The sequence below is a fragment of the Lutra lutra genome, chromosome 4, assembly GCF_902655055.1.
Source record: "Lutra lutra chromosome 4, mLutLut1.2, whole genome shotgun sequence".
Lineage (NCBI taxonomy): Eukaryota > Metazoa > Chordata > Mammalia > Carnivora > Mustelidae > Lutra > Lutra lutra.
This window is the reverse complement of record NC_062281.1, coordinates 91164537-91177556: the sequence shown is the minus strand read 5'-3', so window position 1 is coordinate 91177556 and position 13020 is coordinate 91164537. Positions and strand designations below refer to the sequence as shown.

General features: G+C 39.0%; 1 protein-coding gene across 3 annotated transcripts in view; it reads left to right on the top strand.

The window, feature by feature from the left end:
* Positions 1 to 13020, top strand: part of VPS45 (vacuolar protein sorting 45 homolog) — a 68892-nt gene that overhangs the window by 50117 nt on the left and 5755 nt on the right. The window lies entirely within an intron of this gene.

Genomic DNA, 13020 nt, shown 5'->3' with positions numbered 1-13020 from the left:
CTGAACCCCACCTAAGCTTGGGTGAAGAGAGCACTTCAGTCTCCAGTGCTATCAGTTTAATTAAGAATTTTGACAGGGAAGAAGGTCACCTGCTAGAAGGTGACCCTAGATTAACAATCCTCTTACTGCCAGATTCTCTTTGGAAACAATAATAATAATTACACATAGTAGGTTCTCTGTAATACTCCTGGGTTCAATTAAACTCTCTATATGCCTGCAGAATACTTAATGGTCCTTTTTTTCAGTTATTTTCTGAAAGCAAATACAGATGAAGAAAAATGAACTTTCTCCCCCTCCCAAGTAATTTCATTATAATAAAAAAATTTAAATATTGAAAAAGAATCTTTCAAAACAGTACAACTAAAGTTAACCACTATCAATATTTTGGCATGTTCCTTCCTGTTTTTTCTTTACCTAAAGTTTTTTGAATTTTTTCTTTTGTGTTTTGTTTGGTTTGGTTTGGTTTTTATGGTTTTTTTGTTTTTTTTTTTTTTTGCTGAGTGTGGAGCACAGCACAGGCCTTGAACTCATGACCCTGAGATCAAGACCTGAACTGAGATCAAGAGTTGGACGTTTAATCAACTGAGCCATCTACGTGCTCCAGGTTCTGTTTGGTTTGTGAAATAATTAGGATCATATTGCCCATATCATTTTCTACTTGTTTTCTTACTTGTAATTATATCGAGAACACTTTATATTGTAATTATATTGAGAACACTTTTCAATGTTATTAAAAATTATTTAAAATAATCTTAATAGCTTATAGCTATTTCACTTTTAAGAATGTATTTTTAGGGGCGCCTGGGTGGCTCAGTCATTAAGCATCTGCCTTCAGCTTAGGTCATGATCCCAGGGTCCTGGGTTTGAGCCCCGCATGGGGCTGCCTGCTTGGCGGGAGGCCTGCTTCTCCTTCTCCCATTCCCTCTGCTTGTGTTCCCTCTCTCGCTGTGTTTCTCTCTGTCAAATAAATAAAATCTTTAAAAAAAAAAAAAAGTATCTTTAGGGTCACCTAGCGGGGCTCAGTTGGTTAAGCATTCAACTCTTAATTTCAGCTCAGGTCACAATCTCAGGATCATGAGATTGAGCCCCACATCGGGCTCCACTCTGGGCATGGACCCTGCTTAGGATTCTCTCTCTCTCCTTTTGCCTCTCCCCCAACACTTGCTCATACTCTTGTGCTCTCTTTCTCTCTCTCTCTCAAAAAAAAAGAAAATGTCTATAACCATTACTATTAGACATTTAGATTGTTTATAATTTTTGTTTGATATAATGTTGACAAATATCTTGTATATTGATAAACCCTTGTCCCATCTCTGATTATTTCCGTAAGACAAAAGTACAGTGAGGCCATCTTAAATATTACTACTAGAAGTATAAATTGGTATAACTTTTCTGGAAAGCAATTTGACCTTATATATTCAAAGATAAGGTTAACTGCAAGGCTCTTCTCGTTGAGGCAGTGCTAGTTTCCTGATTTTTTAGAATCTCTGGGTCAGGCAGTGGAAATGTTCTATATCTTGATTAAGGAAATGGTTACACAACTGTAGAAATTTGTCAAAATCATTAAACAATGCCCTAAAATTGGTAAATTTTATATCAACAAGAAATTAAAATTTTAAAAAACAAAGTACTGTAGTATCAAACTGACACTTTTTTCTTGATATAATCAGAAAGATTAAAAAAAGAAATTTAAAAAGGAATAGTTTTCTTACTATGTAATTCAGTGTTTTTTAATGCCATTGCTCTAGAACTAATATCTAGAAGATATTAGCTAGTATTATGAGTCATGTACTTGGAGAAACACTGATCATAGCAATTCCTAAAAAGGCAGTCATGATGATACCAAGAACTAAAATTTATTTAGTACATACTATGTGCTAGACATTATACCTGTGCTATCCAATATGGTAGTCACAAGTCATGTGTAGCTGTTGAGCACCTGAAATGTGGCTAGTCTAATTTGAGGTGTGCTACAGGTATAAAATATATATCAAATTGCAAAGACTTTGTACCAAAAAAAGAAGTGTAAAATAGCTCATTAATAAATTTTAGAAGTTTATAATGTTTGGGATTTTGGGTTAAGTCAAATATGCTATTAAAATTAATTTTACCTTTGTTTTTTACCTTTCTAATACAGTTAGAACATTTAGAATTACACAGCAGCTCACATTTGTAACTTGCTTTACATTTCTCTTGGAGTGTACTGCCTTACCCATTCAGTTTGTTTCAGTCTCCTGATGACCAAACAAAGTAAAAATTTTTATTATTATCATCAACTTCATTTTTCAGATGAGGAGATTGAGGTTTTAAGGAAGTGAAAACCTTGTCCAAAGCCATGGAGCTAAATAAGTGACAAAGCTGAACTTGAACTGTTTGTTTCCAGTTTGTTAAGCACTCAGTTGAAATAATATTTTAAGAAGATTTATCTAGCTATGATTATTTTATTTTTTTTAAACATTTTATTTATTCATTTGACATAGAGAGATAACAAGTAGGCAGAGAGGCAGGCAGAGAGAGAGGAGGAAGCAGCCTCTCCATGGAGCAGAGAGCCCGATGCGGGGCTCAATCCCAGGACCCTGGGATCATGACCTGAGCCGAAAACAGAGGCTTTAACCCACTGAGCCACCCAGGCGCCCCTAGCTATGATTATTTTAATCTCTTACTTATAAATGTCACTTATAAGGTAGGCAAAATTTATTTTTACCAAATGGATGACATGTGAAGCTTTCTGCCTGCTAAGAAATATTGTAAACCAAAGGTGGGAAAGTAGTACAAAAGTGAGGAATCGTGTAGTGTTTTTTAAGATTTTTGTCATCCACATGTAATTAAGAATGAGATTTAAGACAGCATGGCTCTTTGAATAAAAATGGTTAACTTGATGATTAACTAGCTGCAGCTGTTAGTTTCACCACTACCTAAGATGATGCCTGAGTGTTGGTAATAATATAACCCTAACAGAGTAAGTCAGTAACAATATAGACAGTACAGGGTTTTTTTGTAGAGAGTACAGTTTAGGGCTTAGAAAACAGTTGGCATTTTGAATTAATGTAAATAAATTACAAGGTAGGAGGAAGCTGCTTCATATCATCAACAGGTACTTTATAGATTTCTACCTAAACAAGTAACACTAGAAACTTGGACCTTCTCCTGTAACCATGAGTTGGTTCGATCTCTGAATTATTTACAGAAAAATTAGGATCCTGTAACAGAATTTGCATTTCAAAGGAAGAGGAATCCAGAGGACATTTCTTGTTCACTTATGGACATTTCAGTTTTGAAACCATTCAGTTTCAAAACTGTTGGAATCCTCACTGTCTCTGTAGAGATGCTGGGGGAGGGGGGTTACTTTCCTGCGGGGACTAGAGTGTTAGCCACCGTTGCAAGAGTCATGATGGAGTGTATCACGGGTCACTGACGAGCATTTATTGAGTGCCAGTGATGTGCAAAGTTTTGTGCAAGGTGCTAGAAAGATGAAGGCATGTTCTATATTTCTAAGGATTTCAGTGTCTAATGGGAAAATAGACATATAAATGAATAACTCTAATAAGATGCTTTTTTAAAAAAAAGCTGAATTTGGGACACCTCAGTGGCTCAGTCGTTAAGTGTCTGCCTTCGGCTCAGGTCATGATCCCAGGGTCCTGGGATCAAGCCCCCAAGTCAGACTCCCTGCTCCTCGAAGAGCCTACTTCTTCCTCTGCCTGCCACTCCTGTTGCTTGTGCTGTCTCTCTCTCTCTCTCTGTTGCTCTCTCTGTCTCTGTCAAATAAATAAACAAAATCTTAAAAAAAAAAAAAATGGATTTAACCCAAGAGTCAAATCTAGGCCTGTCTCAAATCCAGTTTATTTGTGCATATGGAACATATATTTTTAAAATTAAAAATCACTTTTCATTGCAAAATCAATACATAATACTTGTAGGAAAAAAATTTTAATAACAGCTGAGCAAAAAGCAGATAATAGAAATATCCACACTGCCACCATCCCACCATGGGAAGTGTCAACATTTTGAAGTACATATAGCCTTTGAGACCTTCTTTATCAATGTATACACAAACATTTTTAAATAAAAGGGAATATGCTATACATATACTTTCAATAAAAATACTCAAATATATCATTTTTTTATAGTGACTGCATAGCATTCTGTTGCCAGATTGTGCCCCAGTTTATTCAACTGGTTCTGTTTTTTGTTCATTCAACACTTTCTCATTCAACATTGAGCACCTACTGTATTCCAGGAGCTATTGTAAGACTGGATTTACAGGGGTGAACAAAATTATTTGGTATTGTTTATAATTTTTCATGCTTATAAATAATACTGTAATAAGCATTATTTTATGTACATCCTTACATACCTGCCCAGTTGTTCACTTGGGATAATAATAGTTGAATACATACTATATATGCCGGACACTCTGGTGACTTCATTACATATATTTTCTCTTTTAATCATGATCTAAGAATTAATATTGTGATTCTGTTTTTCAAATGAAGAAACCAGAACATGGAGAAATGAAGTAATTGGTCTTAGGTCATACGCCAAGGAAGTGCAAAGCTGGAATTCGAGTTCAAGTTTGTGTGATCCTAGATTCATGCACCGCTAGCAATGTTGAGATGAAATTACTGCCTTGGAAAGCATAAACGTTTTTTTTAAGTAGGCTTTTTACCCAACATGGAGCTTGAACTCACCACCCCAAGATCAAGAGTCGCAGAGCATAAACATTTTAAGATACTAAATTACTAATTTGCCAGCCAGAAAGGTTTTACCAGTTTGAACCTTTACTCCATACCCTTGCAACAGAGGTCAGCTGCTCCTGATTCTTAAAAATAAGGTTAAACTTAAAAATCAACAATGTGGGGGTGCCTGGGTGGCTCAGTCGGTTAAGGGGCTGCCTTCTGCTCAGGTCATGATGCATCGGGCTCCCTGCTCAGCAGGGAGTCTGCTTCTCCCTCTCCCTCTGCCTCATGCTTGCTCTTTCTCTCAAATAAATACAATCTCTTTTAAAAAATCATTAATGTGTATGGAGAAGGTTGGGTACTCTCTCTTTCTCTCAAATAAATAATACAATCTTTTTTAAAAAATCATTAATGTGTATGGAGAAGGTTGGGTTAAAAAAAAAAAAAAAGGAAAGGAAAGAGTTTATTTCAACTCAAATACAGGGAAAGAAGAAAGAAGCAGATAAACAGCATGAAGCTGAGAGACCAGTAAATGAGAAAGACACAGAGGCAAGAGAATCAGAGATAGATACTGTCTGGTCACAGAGCACCCCTCATCCCCTTCCCACATCCCTCCATCTCACCCCTAGCCCCTTGCCATCTGGTACACCTTTCTCCTTTGCGTAAACTTAGTTGAACAGTTTGTCTCTTGTAGCCAGAATGTTGCATCTTAGGAAGATGTTCTTATCTCTTACAAGTTTATAGGATATGCCTTTTTGTGTAGTATGTAAGACCCAATACATACTTGTTTATTTGTTTCGGGCTTTGTTGGGTGAAACAATAAAAGGTTGGAAATGGAAGGAAAGTTCAACATTGCTAACTCTATGGAGTGACACAAAAGTGAGTTGTTTTCTTCCTATACTATCTACATTTCTATGTTTTTTATAATAAAAAATACGAAATTATTCAGCAGATTTTTAAAAGTCAACAATTTGGGGCGCCTGGGTGGCTCAGTGGGTTAAGCCGCTGCCTTCGGCTCGGGTCATGATCTCAGGGTCCTGGGATCGAGCCCCGCATCGGGCTCTCTGCTTGGCGGGGAGCCTGCTTCCTCCTCTCTCTCTGCCTGCCTCTCTGCCTGCTTGTGATCTCTCTGTCAAATAAATAAATAAAATCTTAAAAAAAAAAAAAAAGTCAACAATTTGATGTCATTGGGATTATTAGGTACTAAAGTAGTTGGTTATCCTCGGCACAGGCCCAAGTTGTCATTCCCCCACCAAAGCTGTATGACCTTCTACAGCAGAAAGACACATCTGTCAGGATACCTGTTCTTTCACTGGGATTATCGTTAGAGTGTCTGGGCTGAATAGGACCTGTGATTTACAGATCACCTTTTGGTACCGTTTGGTCTTTTATTTTTTTAATATCTTTTTTAAAATTTAAATTTAATTAACATATATTATTAGTTTCAGAGATAGAGTTCAGTGATTCATCAGTTGCGTGTAATACCCAGTGCTCATTATATCACGTGCCCTCCTTCATGTCCATCACCCAGTTACCCCAATCCCCCCACCCACCGCCCCTCCAGCAACCCTGTGTGTTTCCTATGATTAGGAGTCTCTTATAGTTTCCCTTCCTCTCCTATTTCATCTTGTTTTATTCTTTCTTCCCCTATGATCCTCTGTCTTGTTTCTTAACTTTCATATATGAGTGAAATCATAATTGCCTTTCTCTGACTGACTGAATTCACTTAGCATAATACCCTCTAGTTCCATCCACATCGTTATAAATGGCAAGATTTCATTTTTGATGGCTGAGTAATATTCTATCGTGCATATATACTACATCTTCTTAATCCATTCATCTGTTGAAGGACAGCTGGGCTCTTTCTGTATTTTGGCTGTTGTGGACATTGCTGTTGTATTGGCAAAGAAGTCAAACTTTCACACTTGCTGATGACATGATACCCTTTGGTCTTGTTTTGTTTTTTAAAGATTTCATTTACTTGTTTGACAGAGAAAGCGTGTACAACTAGGGGGAGCAGCAGGCAGAGGGAGAGGGAGAAGCAGCTCCCCACTCAGAGAGGAGCCCCCGCAATGTGGGGCTTGATCCCAGGACCCTGGGACCATGACCTAAGCTGAAGGCAGGTGCTTAAGAACTGCGCCACCCAGGCGTCGCCCACTTTGGTCTTTTATTTTTTTATTATTATTTTTTAAAGATTGTATTTATTTATTCGACAGACAGAGATCACAAGTAGGCAGAGAGAGAGGAGGAAGCAGGTTCCCTGCTGAGCAGAGAGCCCAGATGCAGGGCTCGATACCAAGACCCTGGGATCATGACCTTAGCTGAAGGCAGAGGCTTTAACCCACTGAGCCACCCAGCCGCCCCCACTTTGGTCTTTTAAAAGGCAGTATAGCATACAAGTTAAGAGCATGGGTTCCAGTACCAGATTACCTTTTTTAAATCTCACTTTTGCCATGTGTCCACTTACACGGCTTTACCCAAACTACTTAACCTTTTTCATGCCTCAGTTTCTCAGCTATAAAAGGGAGGTCATAATAGCTCTCTCATATCATTGTTGTGACAACTGGATAATAGAATATATAGAAAATGCTTGGAAGTGGGGCGCCTGGGTGGCTCAGTGGGTTAAAGCCTCTGCCTTCAGCTCAGGTCATGATCCCAGGGGGTCCTGGGATTGAGCCCCACATCGGGCTCTCTGCTCAGCAGGGAGCCTGCTTCCCCCCTCTCTCTCTGCCTGCTTGTCATCTCTGTCAAATAAATAAATAAAATCTTTAAAAAAAAAAAAAAGAAAATGCTTGGAAGAGAATCTGGCACAGGATAAGCACTCTGTTACTGGCTGACACTGCTACTGTTACAATTCTTCTATTTGGGGGACACAAAGCAAAAGGGACTTCAGATATGATTCATCATCACCCTCTGTGTCATGACCTTTATCTCCAAATCACTTGTTTTGAAAACCTTGACTTCAACGTAATTCAAGAGCAGAATTACATTATTATCCCAAGTAGGAATATACTGTGGCGGTGATGACATTTACTAGGAAGGTAGCCCCATTGCCGGATGACCTTTGTGGTCGATGAGGACAAATATTTTTAGTAGCTCAAGTTCCATTTGTGCTCACTTCCAGTGTTGCCTTTGAGGCTGCTGGAGTCAGCACCTCTGTAACTCATAGGTGTGCAGAGTCTTTGGCAGCCATGCTTGCTACCAGTAGGTTCTTCGGGGCTTCATTTCTTGTGTTTTTTTATGGTGGCCACCATTCTACTATCGTTGTGGTGGCTCTGATGGATTGATGTGGTCTTGAGTGTTCCCCATGGTGGGAAAATATATCTCTAGCTCTTTTTGTTTTCAGATGATAACCCCCTTTCAGACCTCTCTGTAAGTAATATTATAGGCAGTCCTGTCCTTGAGGAGTCCATCTTTTCCCTGTGGACTAAGAGGGTAATCCTTTCTCCTCACACGATACCCCAGTGAGTGATACACGTACAATGCCACATACATCATGCAGAATCCCACTGGTTGCTTTTTTGTCCTAGTTCTTCTCAGTGGGAGAAGAAATAAAGCCAAGGGCTCTTTTTTTATTTGTATTATTTTGTTTTGCATTTTGTTGTGTTTTGTTTTTATAAGTCAGGTGTCCAGTACTAAGGTGGGAACTGGGAAGGAGTAGCTACACTGTTTAACAGGCAGTTAATATTGTTTGTAAGACAGTGTCATTGAATAAAGTAACCTCCATGGAATTGGTTATAATTAAGGAAATATTTTCTGTCTTAATTCAGCGTTTCCTAAGGTCTGTCCTAGAAAAACTATGTTCAGTATTTATTGGGTATTCATAGGTATTACCTTAAAAAAGGGTTCTATAGCCAACTAAATTTAGAAAATACTCTATCCTTCTCTTGGAAAGTCACAGTTCACATTAGTATGTTAAAGATTCTGAGACACTCCAGAGTAAAGAAACCCATTCAGCGTTTTTTTCCCTTTATTGTATTTTAATGTAGTTTTTTATATTTATAAATAAATATATGTAACATACAAGTTAGAAAGCATAATAATATAATGAAAACCCTGGAATCCTTCACCAAACCCAAGAACTAGAAAATTGCCAATAACATGGATCTGCTTGTATTCCTTCCTCTCCAATGATACCCCTTACCTCCCTACAGCAGGCAAGCACCATGCTACATTTTGTATTTAGTTCCCTTGCTTTGGTGGGAGATTTTTATCACTTACAAAAATAAGTGATAAAATTTTTTTCTATAGAAAAAGAAATAAAATATTATTTCTATATATTTCTAAACAATGCATTATTTAGCTTTGCTTATTTTTGAACTTAAAAAAATGGTTTCATTTTTTTTTACTCAACATTGCTTCTAAGATTCATCTGTATTGTACCATGTAACCTTTGTTCACTCATTTTTCAGTGCTATGGAACATTTTACTGTGTGAACATACCACCATTTACTTCTTCGTTCACCTGTCCATCTACATTTGAGTTGTTGGCTTTTTGTTTAGTTTAGCCTTGTCTTGTTTACTATTATTGTTTCTAGCAAAGAGCAGCAAGACGAAATGTAAGCCAAGGATATTGACAGATAAGGTATGATTATATTGTTTAGGAGCAAGAGGAGAAATATTTATTGAGTAGCTGCTTTATACAAGACATTATTCAAGTCAGGGTCTAAAATACAAAGAAAATAAGATGTCCTTATCTTTGATGATTGTGTGGTTCAGTGGAGGGCAATCAAAAAATTTTTTATTTCTCAAATCAGGACATAATTAGTCTCAGGGACACAAAAAGGTACAAAATAAACATGACGCATCTTTTGGAGAGTCCATTTTCTTATAATCTGGGGAGATGGTCAGAGATAGAGTTAAATAATTAAACTGATTAGTACCTTAAAATATGTTTACATCAAAATTTAAAAGGTCCTTTTATGAAAAATAACAAAATTTGTATGGAGTTTTAACAAAATACCAGACCTCAAAGAAAGGGGTAAGGTCATAAACCAATTTGGACTGTACCCTTGAGGCTAATAAATTCAGGGGCACCTGGCTGGCTCAGCTGGCAGAACATGTGGCTCTTGATCTCAGGATCATGAGTTCAAGCCTCACATTGGGCATGAAGCCTACTCAAAAAATAATAATAAATTCATTCTCTTCTGTTGTTAGGGGTTTTCAGGCACAAAAATTTGAGAAGTGTTACTGGGTATTTACCCCAAAGATACAAATGCAGTGATCCGAAGGGGCACCTGCACCCCAGTGTTTATAGCAGCAGTGTCCACAATAGCCAAACTATGGAAAGAGTCTAGATGTCCATCAACAGATGAATGGATAAAGAAGATGTGGCATACACACACACACACACACACACTCTCTCTCTCACACACACACACACACACACACACACACACACGGTGGAATATTGCTCAGCCATCAAAAAAAGGAAATCTTGCCATTTACAATGATGTGGTTAGAACTAGAGGGTGCTAAGGGTGCTTATGCTAAGGAAAATAAGTCAGAGAAAGACAATTAAGATCTCACTCATATGTGGAATTTAAAAAACAAAGCAGATATCATAGGGGAAGAGAGGGAAGAATAAAGCAAGATGAAATCAGAGACAAACCATAAGAGAGTCTCAACTCTAGGAAACAAACAGGGTTGCTGGAGGGGAGGAGGGTGGAGAGCTAGGGTAACTGGGTGGTAGGCATTAAGGAAGACATATGATGTAATGAGCACTGGGTGTTATATACAACTGATGAATCACTGACCTCTACCTCCGAAACTAATAATATATGTTAATTAATTGAATTTAAATAATTTTTTTTATTTTGAGAAGTGTTAATGCATGTAACTTAAATAAAATATGTCCTAAATAAGAAATAATTCAGGCAAAGTAATTGGGAAATACTTCACAGAAGAGACAACATTTGAGCTAGAGCTTAAAGAATAAGTTGGATTTCCATAGGAAGAGAAGTCAGGGCTGAGGAACAGCAAAATTGAGGACAGGAACTTAAAAAAAAAAAGAGGAACAGCACATTTGCAGAATAAGGAGGATTTCTTTGTGGGTAAATCATATATACAGTGAAGAGCTGTGTATAAGATTCCTACTGTTTCAGATGTTGGTGCTGAATGCCAGTGGTTTTCCTTGCTCCTGATAAAATTGCTGTTGGATATTTAGGAAATATTTAGCATGACAGGTGACATTTAAGAAGAGGTCTTAACTTTTTTTAAAAAATAGGAACCTGGGGGTACCTGGGTGGCTCAGTCATTTAGGCATCTGTCTTTAGCTCAGGTCATGATCCTGAAGTCCCAGGATCGTGTCCCGCCTCCGGCTCCCTGCTCAGTGAGAAGCCTGCTTCTCCCTCTCCCTCTGCCACCCTCCCTGCTTGTGCTCTCTCATTCATGTGCTCTCTCTCTCAAATACATAAAATAAAGTAAAATGGAAATATGAATCTGATTCAGGTGTTCACTCAGCAAACTCTAAATTTAGCATCTATTTTTTATTACGGAATCACAGATCAGAAAGATATTACTCAAGATGTACATTAACTTGGGGTGCCTGGGTGGCTCAGTGGGTTAAAGCCTCTGCCTTCGGCTCGGGTCATGATCCCAGGGTCCTGGGATCGAGCCCCGCATCGGGCTCTCTGCTCACTGGGGAACCTGCTTCATCCTCTCTCTCTCTCTCTCTCTTGCCTCTCCGCCTACTTGTGATCTCTCTCTCTGTCAAATAAATAAATAAAATCTTTTTAAAAAAAAAAAGTACATTAACTGGTAAGTGAAGCCATTAGAAAAGAACTCCCCAAGCTCTCACTGCCACCACCCCCTCTGCCATCTGTCCCATCCACTGGGACCAGTGTTCCTAGCCTAGCTCAGCCCCCCACATAGGCACCAGGTCTCATCCCTCACCTACTCCAGGATATCACTCTACACTGACTCCTCTTTCCTCAGTTTTTCCCACGCTAGTGGATCATTCATAAAAGCATAGAAACATACTGACTTCCTCCCGCTCCCCGCCCCCGCCTCTGCCTTTAAAAACCCTTTACTAGCCTCCTTTCTCTTTCCAGGTTCTGTATCATTTCCGTGTTCTCTTTCGTAGCCAAAAGTCTTGAAGAACGGTTTCTAATCATTGTCTCTGATTCCTCTCCTTACATATTCTCTTGAATCCACATATTCTTTTAAGCCTCAATCTGCTCAGGCTCTCACCCCCATCACTCTCCAGAATATTCCTACTGTGGCCCCCAGGGACCTCCGCATGGCTAAACCCAGAGTCAACTTTTAGCACCCATTTTACTTGACCTGTCAGTAACATTTGATCAGTCTCTTCCCTTGGAAACACCTTTATCTCTTAGTTTCCAGAAACAATAGTCTCATGGTCTTCCTGCCTCACTGCCTGTTCCTTCTCTGTCACTTTGGTTCATTTCGCCTATCTTTAGAATCCCTGGAACTCTGTCCTTAGACCACCTCTCTTCTCTATCTATACCCACTTCCTTGGCAATCTCTTCCAGGCTCATGGCTTTCAAATCTGTCTGCTACTGACTCCTAAATTTATATCTCTCATCCAGAGCTTTTCAGCCTCAGCACTGTTCGTGTTTGGGACCAGATAAGTCTTTGTTGTGATGAACTGTGCTGTGCTTTGTGGGACGTTCAGCAACGTCCCTGGTGTCTAGGCAGTGGTGCCAGTGGCATTCCACCAGTTACAGCAACCAGAAATGTATCCAGGCCTTGCCAGATGTCCCCTGGGGATAAAATCATATCTCTCTCGCACCTCTCCCCATTAAGAACCACGGTTTCTAGTCTGAACTTCTCCCCCAAACTCCAGATTTGTATATTCAGCTGTCTACTTGACACTTCTGTTTGAATGTCTAATTATCCATATTTAACATGATCAAGACCAGGCTTCTGATACATCTTTCTAAACACGGTCCTCCCTCAGACTTTGCATCTTAGTCCATTGCGTATCCATCCTTCTAGCTGCTTAGGCCAAAAACCTTGGTGTTTTCTTGACTCCCCTCTTTATCTCACACCTACATCATGATTCATCAGAAAATCTTAAGATGCTTTCCTTCAAAATATGTCTAGAATCTGAAACCCTCTCACCACTGCTGTCCTGGTCCAGAACACCACCATTTCCCACCTGGATTGTTACAACTGCCTTACCCTTGACTCTACAGTCTCATCTCTGCACCGAAGCCTCCAGGGGTTACCTGTCTTACTCAAAAGTAAAAATCAGAATCCTTACAGTAAGCTACCAGGCCTTATGTGATCTCATCTTCATGCTCCCCTTCATCCCCTTCCTTAACATCTCGGTTTTATCTCTTACTACCCAATACCTTCACTCCAACCACACTAGCCTCCT